At 37.9% G+C, this 14,320-nt stretch overlaps 1 protein-coding gene across 3 annotated transcripts in view; it reads left to right on the forward strand.

Moving 5' to 3' along the window:
* MIDEAS (mitotic deacetylase associated SANT domain protein) overlaps window positions 1–14,320 on the forward strand; it is a 233,592-nt gene that overhangs the window by 74,001 nt on the left and 145,271 nt on the right. The gene's annotated exons all lie outside the window — the stretch shown is intronic.

Here is a 14,320-nt window from a genome sequence, read left to right on the forward strand (position 1 = left end):
CCACCAAAGGGGTTTATATCTCTTATCAGCTGTAGTTATATAGGGCCACAAAATAGATTTAGAATGTATAAATCAACTTTGTACTAAATAATGTATACAAGTTACATGGTGGATGTAACTAAGAATTAAGTAGATTTGAAGCATTGCTCCCATCAAGGATCTATTTGACTTGTATGCAGATTAGCAGAAAGAATGGGAACACATGGCTGCCTTTGGTAAAATGTACAGAGATTTACGAACCGTGATTTCTATCAAAAATATTTGTGGTCAATAGAAATCCCCAATATGCCAGCAGATACCTGAGTAGAAATATTGCTTATAATGGGATTTTGTAGATCTCTAACATAATAATACAAGATGAACAAACTCACATCACATCTATTCCACTTCACAACGAAAACCAGGGAATTGACAACTGTCAAATAATTTTAGCAAATGCATCTTTTATTTTTGCTCTTTTTTGTTGTTGGTTTGTGCAGGATATATTACAGCTGTGTAGAAGTAATGTTTAATGGTGCAGAATTTTCTTTCCCTGACACATCAATCCTGCTGCTAGTTTGCAAAGCATTGTGAGCCCAATCTTCCTATCAGAGAAGTTCAGGCAATTCACTTAAAGGGACAGTCTAGTCAAAATTACACTTTCATGATTCCAATAGGACATGCAATTTTAAACAACTTTCCAATTTACTTTTATCATCAAATTTGCTTTGCTCTCTTGGTATTCTTTGTGGAAAAATAAACCTAGGTTGGCTCATATGCTAATTTCTAAGACGTTGAACTGCCTCATATCTCAGTGTATTTTGACAGTTTTTGATAGTTAGACACATCACAGAGGTAAAAAGTGTATTAAAATAACTGTGTTGGTTATGCATAACTGGGAAATGGGTAAATAAGGGATTTTTAAACAATACAAATTCTGGAGTAGACTGTCCCTTTAATATTTCTTCCCCTATCAGCGAACAGAGCAAGATTGTGATTGCAAATATTTTAAGAGTAGATTTTCCTGGGTTCTAAAGCCAAAAACTCTTATTGTTCAATGTATTTATTTATTTTTTGCATCTGGTTGCACTGTTGTTTATGCAACACATATTGTAAGTTGCATATTACTTAGCAATGCGTTGCACAGATAACACCAATTATGTTTGAGAAAAAAAATGCAAAGCCACAACTGAAAGCAGTATCTTTTTTTTTTTTTATATAGAGAAACAAGTGTATTTTTATTTCCTGTCAAACTGTCTATTTGTTTCTTTTTTTCTTCAACAGTCACAACACTTTTCTATGTAACCCTAAAAAGTACAGTCATTGCAGAACTCCAAAGAATTGTCACTTTTGAAATCAATGCAGTTTTTCTTTCTAAGCAAGAACTGTTTTTGTCACTATTCTGGTTGCAGCCAAATGGTTAAAATACCCAGTTGGGAGAGATTCAGACAAGTTTATTTAGCATATCTACTGTATACTTGATAGATACACTAATATTTAGCATATCTACTGTATACTTGATAGATACACTAATATCTTACTGTGGGAGAAGAGTGCATGAGGGATCTTTTTTTTCTTTTTATATTGCTACTGGGATTCTTGGCTTATAGAACGCAGCTGCCCCTTCCAGGAAAATATGCTCTAGTCAGTTTTCCGCCTCTCTTTAATCCGGTAAAACATGTCTAGGGAGGGATACTGTGCTAGGAGCGGCTCTGACAGTTGCTGATATTAGGTCACAAGCCACCCGGAACAGAAATGAATTTGATGGGAGTTTCTTAACTCTAACATAATTGTATGTTCTGTGTAAAAGACAGTTAATGTAACAATATACGTTTAAGACAAACACAAGTCCCTTTAACTGCTATGCATGTTTCTCTAGACTAGAATAATATGCATTTCAAGGATTCCACTAATAATATTAATGCTTTTTTATCATTTTACTTGAGAAAATGGTTCATGTTTACTTCCTTTTTTTATTTTATTTAAACATGCTAAGTTCCTTATCTTGACCAGATTGTTTCGTGCAAACATCTGCAGGATGCACTATGACTTGGTATTGTGCAGCTAAAAGCTGCTTTGCTCTGCAGTCTTTGAAACCGTTCATATCACTGTACAGTACTAGAGAAGTGCATTACAAATTAAAATATACTGACTCACTGGATTATGTATCGAAAGCTTTTGTTGTGATTCAGAATACCAGTGTCTGAAAAATTCCGGGAGCTATTGATCCGTTGCTTTTAGATTGTAACTTTGGGATTAATCTACAAGCATCTACATATAAATAATGTTTGCTAGCTCCTAAATATTCCAATTGGATTCTAGGTTTGATATAAATTTGTCAAACCTTGTAAAAACCAAAACCTCAAATGTGTGCAGTGCATAGTTAGATTGTTAATTTAAAAGTATATAAAGTCAAAATTAAACTTTTTATTTCATTTCTGTTATCAAATTTAGTTGGTGTTATTTGTTGAAAAGCATAAAACAAACAGCAAAACAGCTGTTTGACAAGAGAGAGGTTATATTCATCACATTAACAAATATCCTTTTAACAACCAGCATTTTGTATTTAATATGAAAGATCTAAATTTTATTGTGATTTTAAAATATCCTTTTTATACGGAATTAAGAAAAAAATTATTGCAACGTCCCTTGAAGGGTAGTTATACCTATATAGTAGCAGGAATATTAGAATTAGATATAGTTAAATAAAGTTGTCCCATATAGTTAATAATTTGAGGGTCATTCTGACTGCATTGTATGATGTATATCTAGGATCAATAATGCAGGGGTGGAGGGTTTGTTGTTATGGGGTTGTCTGGTGAGGGGTTGGGTCAGCTGATTTGTCCATAGGCAGAACTAGGGCTGTCCTGAGGTTTTAGAATTTGTCATCCATATCCAGGAAATCAGTAGCTGAAAACTGTAAACTTAAAGGGACAGTCTACTTTATTATTATAATTTTTTTAAAGAGATAGGTAACACCTCCACTACCCATTTCCCAGCTTTGCATAACCAACAATGTTATTTTAATATACTCTGTAACCTCTAAGTTGGCCTGTTTCTAAGCCCCTTCAGGACGCCCTCATCTAAGTGCTTTTTTTAAAGCTTTTTACAGTCTTGCACAACCATGCGATGCAAACTCATGTGTAGCATATAAATAACATGATGATAAAAAGTGTATTCATTTAACAATGTTGGTTATGCAAAACTTGGGAATAGGTAACAAAGGGATTATCTATATTTTTAAACAATAACAAGCAGACTGTCCCTTTAAGTAAATGAGCTGAGGGCCATGCAGACTCTGCTCTCCCACCGACTGTATCATGTAATCTAATCCTGCCGGCCAGTCAGATCTCCCCTGCATGCCATAGTCCATTAATGTCTGCAGTTTAAGAAGGAAGAACAGCACATACCTTGGCTTTTGTGGAGATACAGCTTGGTGGTGTGGCAGTGCCACATGAAGTGGTGTAGTGCAGCTGTCAGCCCGGCACCTTTCCCCTTCCAGTGAGCAGACTAGATGAGCCCTGATCTGTCTATCATTACTCTTTTGATGTGGAGTTTATTTCTGTAATACATCTGTGTTTCTTGGTGTGTTTAGATACACTAGTGTGAGGGGGTGGTGATATTTGTTTGGGTTAGAAAAGGCAAGTATGGATAATGTCAGTGTTTATCTGTGAGGAGCTTATATTAGGTTATATATATATATATATATATATATATATATATATATATATATATATATATATATTAATTATTGCAGGGTTTGACAAATCCAAGGGACTATGTTTTAAAAAATTGGGCCTGGTGCTAAGATTTGTGAGCCCTGCTTTGCCTACCACCCTAACACAATTTACAGGGCAGACTTGCACTTTGTGGCCCCCAAGGCAGAATATGCTGTCATCGCAGAAAATGCATCATGTCTGCAGAAAGAATAGGGAACATGCAGGAACTATTAGCTCTTTTGCTTTGCAGCACTGCTCCACATCAAGCTGTTCTCTTCAAACAGTGCAGTGCACTGGCTGCACTGTGTAAGTTTTCTTTAGCAATGTGCAGCCAGAGTGAATTACTGTTTTGAAGAGAACAGTCAAATGCAGAGCAACACTGCACAGCGGCAGCGCAATAATTGATGTCTGGTTCTCAGAGAGTTTTTTTCAACTCTGCCCCTAGCCTTTTGCACCTATAACTACATTTTTACCTTATAATTTTGTGATGTTAGACCAAAGGCAGCAGAAACAAATTTATTAAATAGATAATTGAAATAGTTAATAATTTCTTTTTTTTTCTCTGCTGCTAATTTACAATACAATTATCAGATGCTGCAATATATTATACAACTTTAAAAATGGCTTTATGTTCCAGATAATCAATGCATTACAATTTAGCTGGAGCTTTAGTGTAACTGCTTTAATTTACAAATTAATTTTAATTTCAAAATGACCTGCAGAAAATGTTTCAATAATAAAATCTCATTGCAGAAAGTGAAAAAAAAGTTCTGCCTCTGGGGTGGCCACCAGCATCACATTTTAAACTAAACTTTGTTTCTTGCCCTGTACAGTTTATGTGCACGTGTGAGCTATGATTCCCATCATGCTTTGCAAAGTGTGATGCTGACTGCTACTGGGAAATGTTTGCTATAAGGCTTTATGTGCAATTCCATCACTCAAAGAGTTAAATAGTTGCTTTGTGTGCAATGCAGTAGGAATTTAACCCCTTGTCTATATGTGCATATAATTAAACTCTGCAGTATTGTGGATGGCTCCTAAATTAAATATATGTTTGTCAACCCCTTGTTTACAGCATGAATTATAATATTTGAAAATGTTTGTACCACATACAGGAGGAAAGCCTGTCCTGGCCTTCCTAAATAAGGTGTATTAGTATTATTATTAGTAGTAGTAGTAGTAATGTGTCAAAGGATTCCACAGCGCTATACAAGGGGTGCAAAAATTAAAGGCAAAGTGGGAACATCAGGATTAGATGATTCAGCTCAGCCATGTTTTCCCGGGACACTTATGAGTTACACATGCTGCAGGGTATACAGGGAGGAACATGTATAGTGCTGTCCAGGGTCACTATTTATTTGTATGCTGTGTAGGTGCGCAGTGCATGTTTCCCTGTGCCCTCCCTGCAACATGTGTAACTAATAAGTGTCTAGGAAAATATGGCAAAGGTGGCAACCCTACCCAGCTCCCTAAAGAGCTTACATCCTAAGTACTCTGCTCTGGCGAGGTTATCTAAGAGATCTTGTCAGTTCTGTGAGGTTCTCAAAAAATATTAGAAAAGATAATCTTAGCTTTCGAGCTGTTTATCTCACTTTGCAGGGTTCTGGGTGTGAAGAATAGACAAAAGCATGTTTAAAGTATAAACAAACATTTTGTTGTTGTGTGATTTCTCTCCATGATAGCGAGTTTTTGATCATCAGTTTTTATGCATTAAAAAGTTATAACATCCTGTAAATTGTTGATTTCTCATTCTGGAATAAATCTGAAAATATTCTTTAAAAAAAAAATCCCTATATTATAATAATAATAATTTAGCTCTGTAAAGTGTAGGGTTCCCACTTCCCCCGTGGAGTCTGGAGTGCATTCTGTGGAAAAGAGAACTCCGACCTTTCTACATGCTACATGATTGGTTAATATGTGCACGCGCTTGTTTATATCTCTCCCTGATAGGTCACAGCAAAATTAGTAAGATAAACAACATACAAGAGGCTTTTAATGGGTTTATCCAGAGACTATAAAACAAAGCATATTTTTCTAACTAAATGATAATTTTAAATGCTTTTAAAAAATTTATTTTGTCTACAGTTATTTTGCAATACAGTTAATTTCTGATGCATACATAAATACTTAGATTTCCCTTTAAATTAAAACATTTTTACTTTTTACATAAAATTCAGACATCATGTTCAATTTATTTAAGAAAATTATAATTCCAGAATGGTCCATGTACATTTTCAAACTGTTCCACTGGTAAAAATAAATTAGCCTCTTAGCATCCAAAAGACAAGGGATTACAGTGTTCTAAACTTGTAGTTTTTTCCCCCCATATGTAAATATATAAATACTGAACATGCTGCAGATAACTTACAACACGCTCCAGGCTATAAGTGCATGACTTGACTTGTGAAGTTCATAAAGTACTGACTCCAATTTAAAGGAAAATGACTGTATTTTTTTTTTCTTTGTTGCATTTAAAAGAAGCTACTTTAAAATGCTTTACAGTTTTTATAGATCATTCTGTGCCAACTAAAACTTTTGTTTCCGCTTGTGGAGACTTGTTCTTGTTAGCCAATACAGTTGTGGATGCTGTACCCATCAGCTATCGAGCATGCATACTGCAGTATCAGCTGTACACAATTTTACATTTCTTGCTAGATTCAATGTTAATCTAATCCGCTTTTTCTTAAAGTGACAGTCCCTTTAATCTATCTTTGTTTAAAAAGAGAGATAATCCCTTTTTTTTACCCATTCCCCAGTTTTGCACAACCATCATGGTTATATTAATGCACTTTTTACCTCTGTGATTACCTTGCATCTAAGCCTCTTCTGAGAGCTCCCTGATCACATGACTTTTTTTCTATTGACTTGCATTTAAGCCAATTAGTACTGTGTTGTGCACAACCCATGGGCGTGAGCACAATATTATTTATATGGCTCACAGGAACTAGCACTCCCCGTTTTGAAAAGCTAATAAAAAAAAATGTGATAAAAGTTTGTTTTTAGTGGCTTAGAAACAGGCAGAAATTTAGAGGTTTAAAGGTTATAAAGTATATTAATATAACAATGTTGGTTGTGCAATGCTGGGGAATGGGTAGTAAAGGCGTTATCTATCTATCTTTTTAAACAATAACAATTTTAGTGTTGACTGTTTCTTTTTAACCTTTTTTATAAAAAAAATAATAAATGTTTATCTGTTGCTCTTTGATATACAGGATTGAACTAATATTGACCAATGTGCTTTAAAAGATTGTCAATTGCACATGAATATTCTTAGATAATTGATTTGGTGGTAGTTGATCTATTCCCCTGAGTGCTTTGAAAAATGACGCTATCACAGCTGCACGACTGCAGCTGTTGCATAAACAGTCTGTAAAAACAATGGGAATCTTTGATGTATAGTGTGCATGAATCAAAAATACATTATCATTGGCTGCAAGCATTTATTTCCTAGCTCGGCTTCCAGTTTCTGTAAGTGTAGAACGAACTGTTTGTGTCTGGCAAGCCCAGCAGCATTCCCGGAGCATGCCGTGGTATGGAAAGCATTCCCTACGTATGGGGTGTGTTCGCAGGCATGTGTTATACGCTCCTTGCAAATGGAGTGTGGGCGCCTGCATATTACATGTCATGCTATGCTGGGAATCCACATAAACAATTCACTTTTTTTTTGTGTGTGCATACTTTGCTGTGATGCCATTTACATTGTTATTTAAAGGGCCATGAAACCCAATTTTTTTTCTGTCTTGCATGATTCAGACAGAGCATGCAATTTTAAATAACTTTCCAATTTACTTCTATTATATAATTTGTTCCATTCTCTTGGTATCTTTAGTTGAAAAGAATACCAAGGTAGGCTCAGGAGCTGCTGATTGGTGGCTGCACAAATATGTCTTATGTTATTGGCTCAGCCATGTGCATTGCTGTTTCTTCAACAAAGGATACAAAGAGTATGAAGCTAAATAGAGAAAACAATTTTAAACAACTTTACAAATTACTTCTATCTGAATCATGAAAGAAAAAAAATGGCGTTTCATGCACCTTTAACTTTTAATATGTTTAAATCTGTTCTCGTTAAATAAGGAAAACGGCAAAAAATGTACCATTAAAGCACCAGTCAACACAGTAGATTTGCATAATCAACAAATGCATGATAACAAGACAATGCAATATCACTTAGTCTGAACTTTAAATGAGTAGTAGATTTTTTTTCTGTACCATGTGACAGCCATCAACCAATAACAAATGCATATACGTACCATGTGACAGCCATCAGCCATTCACAAATGCATACACACTTATTCTTGCAAATGCTCAGTAGGAGCTGGTGACTCAAAAAGTTTAAATATTTAAAGACTGCACATTTTGTTAATGGAAGTAAATTGGAAAGTTGTTTAAAATGGCATGTTCTATCTGAATAATAAAAGTTTAATTTTGATTGAGTGTCCCTTTAAATATAAAAGGCTTTTATTTACACATATGTTAGTATACTGCAGTATGCGTGATTACTCCCTGGCTAAGGGGCAAGTCCAACAGCTGTAACGGTAGACGGTGACAATCCCTACAAAAGCATAAAACAGAATGTTGGTTCTTTTAATCTTGAAGACTCAGTTAGATGCAACAAAGACAAGAATCCTTCAGCATCCTGGTCTTCTTTTTATTTCCTCTTATTTAAAGGGACATAAAAACAAAACAAAAAACGATGTATATAAAAGAGCACTTTTTTAAAGATGTTACACTTTTTTGGCATTAAAAGCAGTTAACCCCTCAAGTGCTGAGTAATTTCACAGCCCTTTTTTTCTCTCATTTATTTGTGTACCTTTCATTTACACATTCATTTTTTCTGTGATGTATTTTTTGTTATTGATGAAATATCCAATTATCATGTAGATTGTAGTCGCCCATTTTCTAATTTATTTGGATATTTATTCGCATGTCAGAATTTTTTTTAGTACAAAATCCCTTTTAATGCAAAAAAAAAAGGAAACACTTAAAGGGGCAGTCAAGTCCAAAAAAAACTTTCATGATTTAAATAGGGCATGCAATTTTGAACAACTTTCCAATTTACTTTGATCACCAATTTTGCTTTGTTCTCTTGGTATTCTTAGTTGAAAGCTAAATCTAGGAGGTTCATATGCTAATTTCTGAGACCTTGAAGATTGCCTCTAATTTGAATGCATTTTAACCACTATGGGCATTAGTTTGTGTTTCATATAGATAACATTAAGCTCATGCACGTGAAGTTACCCTGGAGTGAGCACTGATTGGCTAACATGCAAGTCTGTCAAAAGAACTGACATAAAGGGGGCAGCTTGCAGAGGCTTAGATGCAAAGTAATCACAGAGGTAAAAAGTGTATGTCTATAACTGTGTTGGTTATGCAAAACTGTGGAATGGGTAATAAAGGGATTATCTTTCTTTTTAATCAACATACAGTAAATTCTGTTGTTGACTGTCCCTTTTATGAAACATGCAAGTCAAAATTAAAAGTTCACTGTTCACTTAGAGCAAGTAGTTTTAAGAGCGTTTTCAATTTCTCTCTATTATTAAATCTACTTATTGGGATAAGAAATTCAAATATTTTCTTTCATGATTAAGGTAAAGTATGTGATTTTAAACAACTTTCTAATTTACTTGTATTATCAATTTATTTTGTTCTCTTATCTTTTTTGTTGAAAATCATGGACGTATGCTTAGAATGTTATCCATTTACAAGAACAGTAGATGGCAGCACTATTTCCTGCCGTGTAGTTGTCTAGATACCTACCTAGGTATCTCTTCAACACAGAATATTATAGGAACAAAGCAAATTTGATAACAGAAGTAAATTGGAAACTTTTAAAAAATGTTATGCTCTGTCTGAATCACAAAATACTTTTTCTCTTGTTAAGTGTGTTCAGTCCACGGGTCATCCATTACTTATGGGATATATTCTCCTTCCCAACAGGAAGTTGCAAGAGGATCACCCAAGCAGAGCTGCTATATAGCTCCACCCCTCACATGTCATACCCAGTCATTCTCTTGCAAGTCTCAACAAAGGAGGTTGTGAGAGGAGACAGGAGTAACATTCTTCAATCAAAAGTTTATTATTTTAAAATAGCACCGGAGTGTGCTGTTTGTTCTCTCAGGCAGTATTTAGAAGAAGAATCTGCCTGCGTTTTTTCTATGATCTTAGCAGACGTAACTAAGATCCACTGGCTGTTCTCGCACATTCTGAGGAGTGGGGTACTTTCAGAGAAGGGAATAGCATGCGGGGTCCCCCGCAAATGAGGTATGTGCAGTAAAATATTTTCTAGGAATGGAATTGACTATGAAAACACTGCTGTTACCCATATGACGTAAGTACAGCCTTTAATGCAGTAGTAGCGACTGGTATCAGGCTGATAAATGTATGCGCAGTTGAGTTATTTTCTAGGGACTAGAATTTAACTTTAAATACTGTTAGTACTGAAATAAATGTATGAGCCTTAACTGCAGTAGAAGCGACTGGTAGCAGGCTTAGTGATAACTTTGCATAACACTGGAAAGTTGTTTTTTTTTTTTTTAAAACGTTTACTGGCATGTTATTCGTTTTGTGAGGTACTTTGGTGATAAATCTTTTTGGGCATGATTTTTTTCCACATGGCTAACGTATGCATAGACACCGTTATATCAGGTCTCCCACTGTTGTGATATGAGTGGGAGGGACCTTTTTTTTAGCGCCTTGTTGCACAGTTAAAATTCTAGCACAGTCTTCCTGCTTCTTCCTCTTTGATCCAGGACGTCTCCAGAGAGCTCAGGGGTCTTCAAAATTCATTTTTGAGGGAGGTAATCAGTCACAGCAGACCTGTGACAGTGTGTTTGACTGTGAGAAACGCGTTAAATCTTAAATTGATTATCTGTTTTGGGTATTGAGGGGTTAATCATCCTTTTGCTAATGGGTGCAATCCTCTGCTAATTTCATACATTTACTGTTTAAAATTGGTTGCTATAACCATATTAGTTCATTGTTATTTCAACTGTGACAGTTTTTTTGTGTTTTTTAAAAGCGCTGCAGCGTTTTTTATATTGCTTGTAAACTTATTGAAAGAAATTTCCAAGCTTGATAGCTTCATTGCTAGTCTGTTTAAACATGTCTGACACAGATGAATCTGCTTGCTCATTATGTTTAAAGGCCAATGTGGAGCCCAATAGAAATATGTGTACCAATTGTATTGATGTTACTTTAAATAAAAGTCAGTCTTTACTGGTAAAGAAATTATCACCAGACAACGAGGGGGAATTTATGCCGTCTAACTCTCCTCACGTGTCAGTACCTTCGCCTCCCGCTCAGGAGGTGCGTGAGATTGTGGCGCCAAGCACATCAAGGCCCTTACAAATCACTTTACAAGATATGGCTAATGTTATGAAAGAAGTATTATCTAATTTGCCTGAGTTAAGAGGCAAGCGCGATAGCTCTGGGTTAAGGACAGAGCGCGCTGATGATATGAGGGCCATGTCTGACACTGCGTCACAATTTGCAGAACATGAGGACGGAGAGCTTCATTCTGTGGGTGACGGATCTGATCCAGGGAGACCGGATTCAGAAATATCTAATTTTAAATTTAAGCTTGAGAACCTCCGTGTATTACTAGGGGAGGTATTAGCGGCTCTGAATGATTGCGACACGGTTGCAATCCCAGAAAAATTATGTAGGCTGGATAAATACTATGCGGTACCGGTGTGTACTAACGTTTTTCCTATACCTAAAAGGCTTACAGAGATTATTAACAAGGAGTGGGATAAACCTGGTGTGCCTTTTTCCCCTCCTCCGATATTTAGAAAAATGTTTCCAATAGACGCCACCACACGAGCGTACCACTATTCCGGTGGAGGATAGTTGTGCTTTCTCAGATCCAATGGATAAAAAATTAGAAGGTTACCTTAAGAAAATGTTTGTTCAACAAGGTTTTATATTACAGCCCCTTGCATGCATTGCGCCCGTCACTGCTGCAGCGGCTTTCTGGTTTGAGTCTCTGGAAGAGGCTATTCGCACAGCACCATTGGATGAGATTTTGAACAAGCTTAAAGCCCTTAAGCTAGCTAATGCATTTGTTTCTGATGCCGTTGTGCATTTAACCAAACTAACGGCTAAGAACTCCGGATTCGCCATTCAGGCGCGCAGAGCGCTATGGCTTAAATCCTGGTCAGCAGATGTAACTTCTAAATCGAAATTGCTTAATATTCCTTTCAAAGGGCAAACCTTATTCGGGCCCGGCTTGAAGGAGATTATTGCTGACATTACTGGAGGTAAGGGTCACACCTTTCCTCAGGACAGGGCCAAATCAAAAGGTCAAACAGTCTAGTTTTCGTGCCTTTCGTAATTTCAAGGCAGGAGCAGCATCAACTTCCTCCGCTCCAAAACAGGAAGGAACTGCTACTCGTTACAGACAGGGTTGGAAAAGCAACCAGTCCTGGAACAAGGGCAAGCAGGCCAGAAAGCCTACTTCTGCCCCTAAGACAGCATGAAGAGAGGGTCCCCTATCCGTAAACGGATCTGGTGGGGGGCAGACTTTCTCTCTTCGCCCAGGCTTGGGCAAGAGATGTCCAGGATCCCTGGGCGTTGGAGATCATATCTCAGGGATACCTTCTGGACTTCAAAGCTTCTCCTCCACAAGGGAGATTTCATCTTTCAAGGTTATCCGCAAACCAAATAAAGAAAGAGGCTTTTCTTCACTGTGTACAAGACCTCCTAGTAATGGGGGTGATCCACCCAGTTCCGCGGACGGAACAAGGGCAAGGATTTTACTCAAATCTGTTTGTGGTTCCCAAGAAAGAGGGAACCTTCAGACCAATCTTGGACCTAAAGATCTTAAACAAATTCCTAAGAGTTCCATCATTCAAAATGGAGACTATTCGAACCATCCTACCCATGATCCAAGAGGGTCAGTATATGACCACAGTGGACTTAAAGGATGCCTACCTTCACATACCGATTCACAAAGATCATTATCGGTACCTAAAGATTTGCCTTCCTAGACAGGCATTACCAGTTTGTAGCTCTTCCCTTCGGGTTAGCTACGGCCCCGAGAATTTTTACAAAGGTTCTGGGCTCGCTTCTGGCGGTACTAAGACCGCGAGGCATAGCGGTGGCTCCGTACTTAGACGACATTCTGATACAAGCGTCAAGTTTTCAAAATGCAAAGTCTCATACAGAGATAGTTCTAGCATTTCTGAGGTCGCATGGGTGGAAAGTGAACATGGAAAAGAGTTCTCTGTTACCACTCACAAGGGTTCCCTTTCTAGGGACTCTTATAGATTCTGTAGAGATGAAGATTTACCTGACGGAGTCCAGGTTATCAAAAATCCTAAATGCTTGCCGTGTACTTCATTCCATTCCAAGCCCATCAGTAGCTCAGTGCATGGAAGTAATCGGCTTAATGGTCGCGGCAATGGACATGGTGCCATTTGCGCGCCTGCATCTCAGACCGCTGCAATTATGCATGCTGAGTCAGTGGAATGGGGATTACTCAGATCTGTCCCCTTTACTAAATCTGGACCAGGAGACCAGAGATTCTCTTATCTGGTGGTTGTCTCGGATTCATCTGTCCAAGGGAATGACTTTTCGCAGACCAGATTGGACGATTGTAACAACAGATGCCAGCCTTCTAGGCTGGGGCGCAGTCTGGAATTCCCTGAAGGCTCAGGGATCATGGACTCAGGAGGAGAAACTCCTTCCAATAAACATTCTGGAATTAAGAGCGATATTCAATGCTCTTCTAGCTTGGCCTCAGTTAGCAACACTGAGGTTCATCAGATTTCAGTCGGACAACATCACGACTGTGGCTTACATCAATCATCAAGGGGGAACCAGGAGTTCCCTAGCGATGTTAGAAGTCTCAAAGATAATTCGCTGGGCAGAGTCTCACTCTTGCCATCTGTCAGCGATCTACATCCCAGGCGTGGAGAACTGGGAGGCGGACTTTCTAAGCCGTCAGACCTTTCACCCGGGGGAGTGGGAACTTCACCCGGAGGTATTTGCTCAACTGATTCTTCGTTGGGGCGAACCGGAACTGGATCTCATGGCTTCTCGCCAGAACGCCAAGCTTCCTTGTTACGGATCCAGGTCCAGGGAGCCGGGCGCGGTGCTGGTAGATGCACTAGCAGCCCCTTGGGTTTTCAACATGGCTTATGTGTTCCCACCGTTTCCGTTGCTGCCTCGTCTGATTGCCAGGATCAAACAGGAGAGAGCATCGGTGAGTCTGATAGCGCCTGCGTGGCCACGCAGGACCTGGTATGCAGACCTAGTGGACATGTCGTCCTGTCCACCATGGTCTCTGCCTCTGAGGCAGGACCTTCTACTTCAGGGTCCTTTCAAACATCCAAGCCTATTTTCTCTGAGGCTGACTGCATGGAGATTGAACGCTTGATTCTATCAAAGCGTGGTTTCTCGGAGTCGGTTATTGATACATTGATACAGGCTCGGAAACCGGTTACCAGAAAAATTTACCATAAGATATGGCGTAAATATTTACATGGGTGTGAATCCAAGAGTTACTCATGGAGTAAGGTTAGGATTCCTAGGATATTGTCTTTTCTACAAGAGGATTTAGAAAAGGGTTTATCCGCTAGTTCGTTAAAGGGACAGATTTCTGCTCTGTCTATTCTTTT

Source organism: Bombina bombina, chromosome 1 (assembly GCF_027579735.1).
Source record: "Bombina bombina isolate aBomBom1 chromosome 1, aBomBom1.pri, whole genome shotgun sequence".
NCBI classification, from domain to species: domain Eukaryota; kingdom Metazoa; phylum Chordata; class Amphibia; order Anura; family Bombinatoridae; genus Bombina; species Bombina bombina.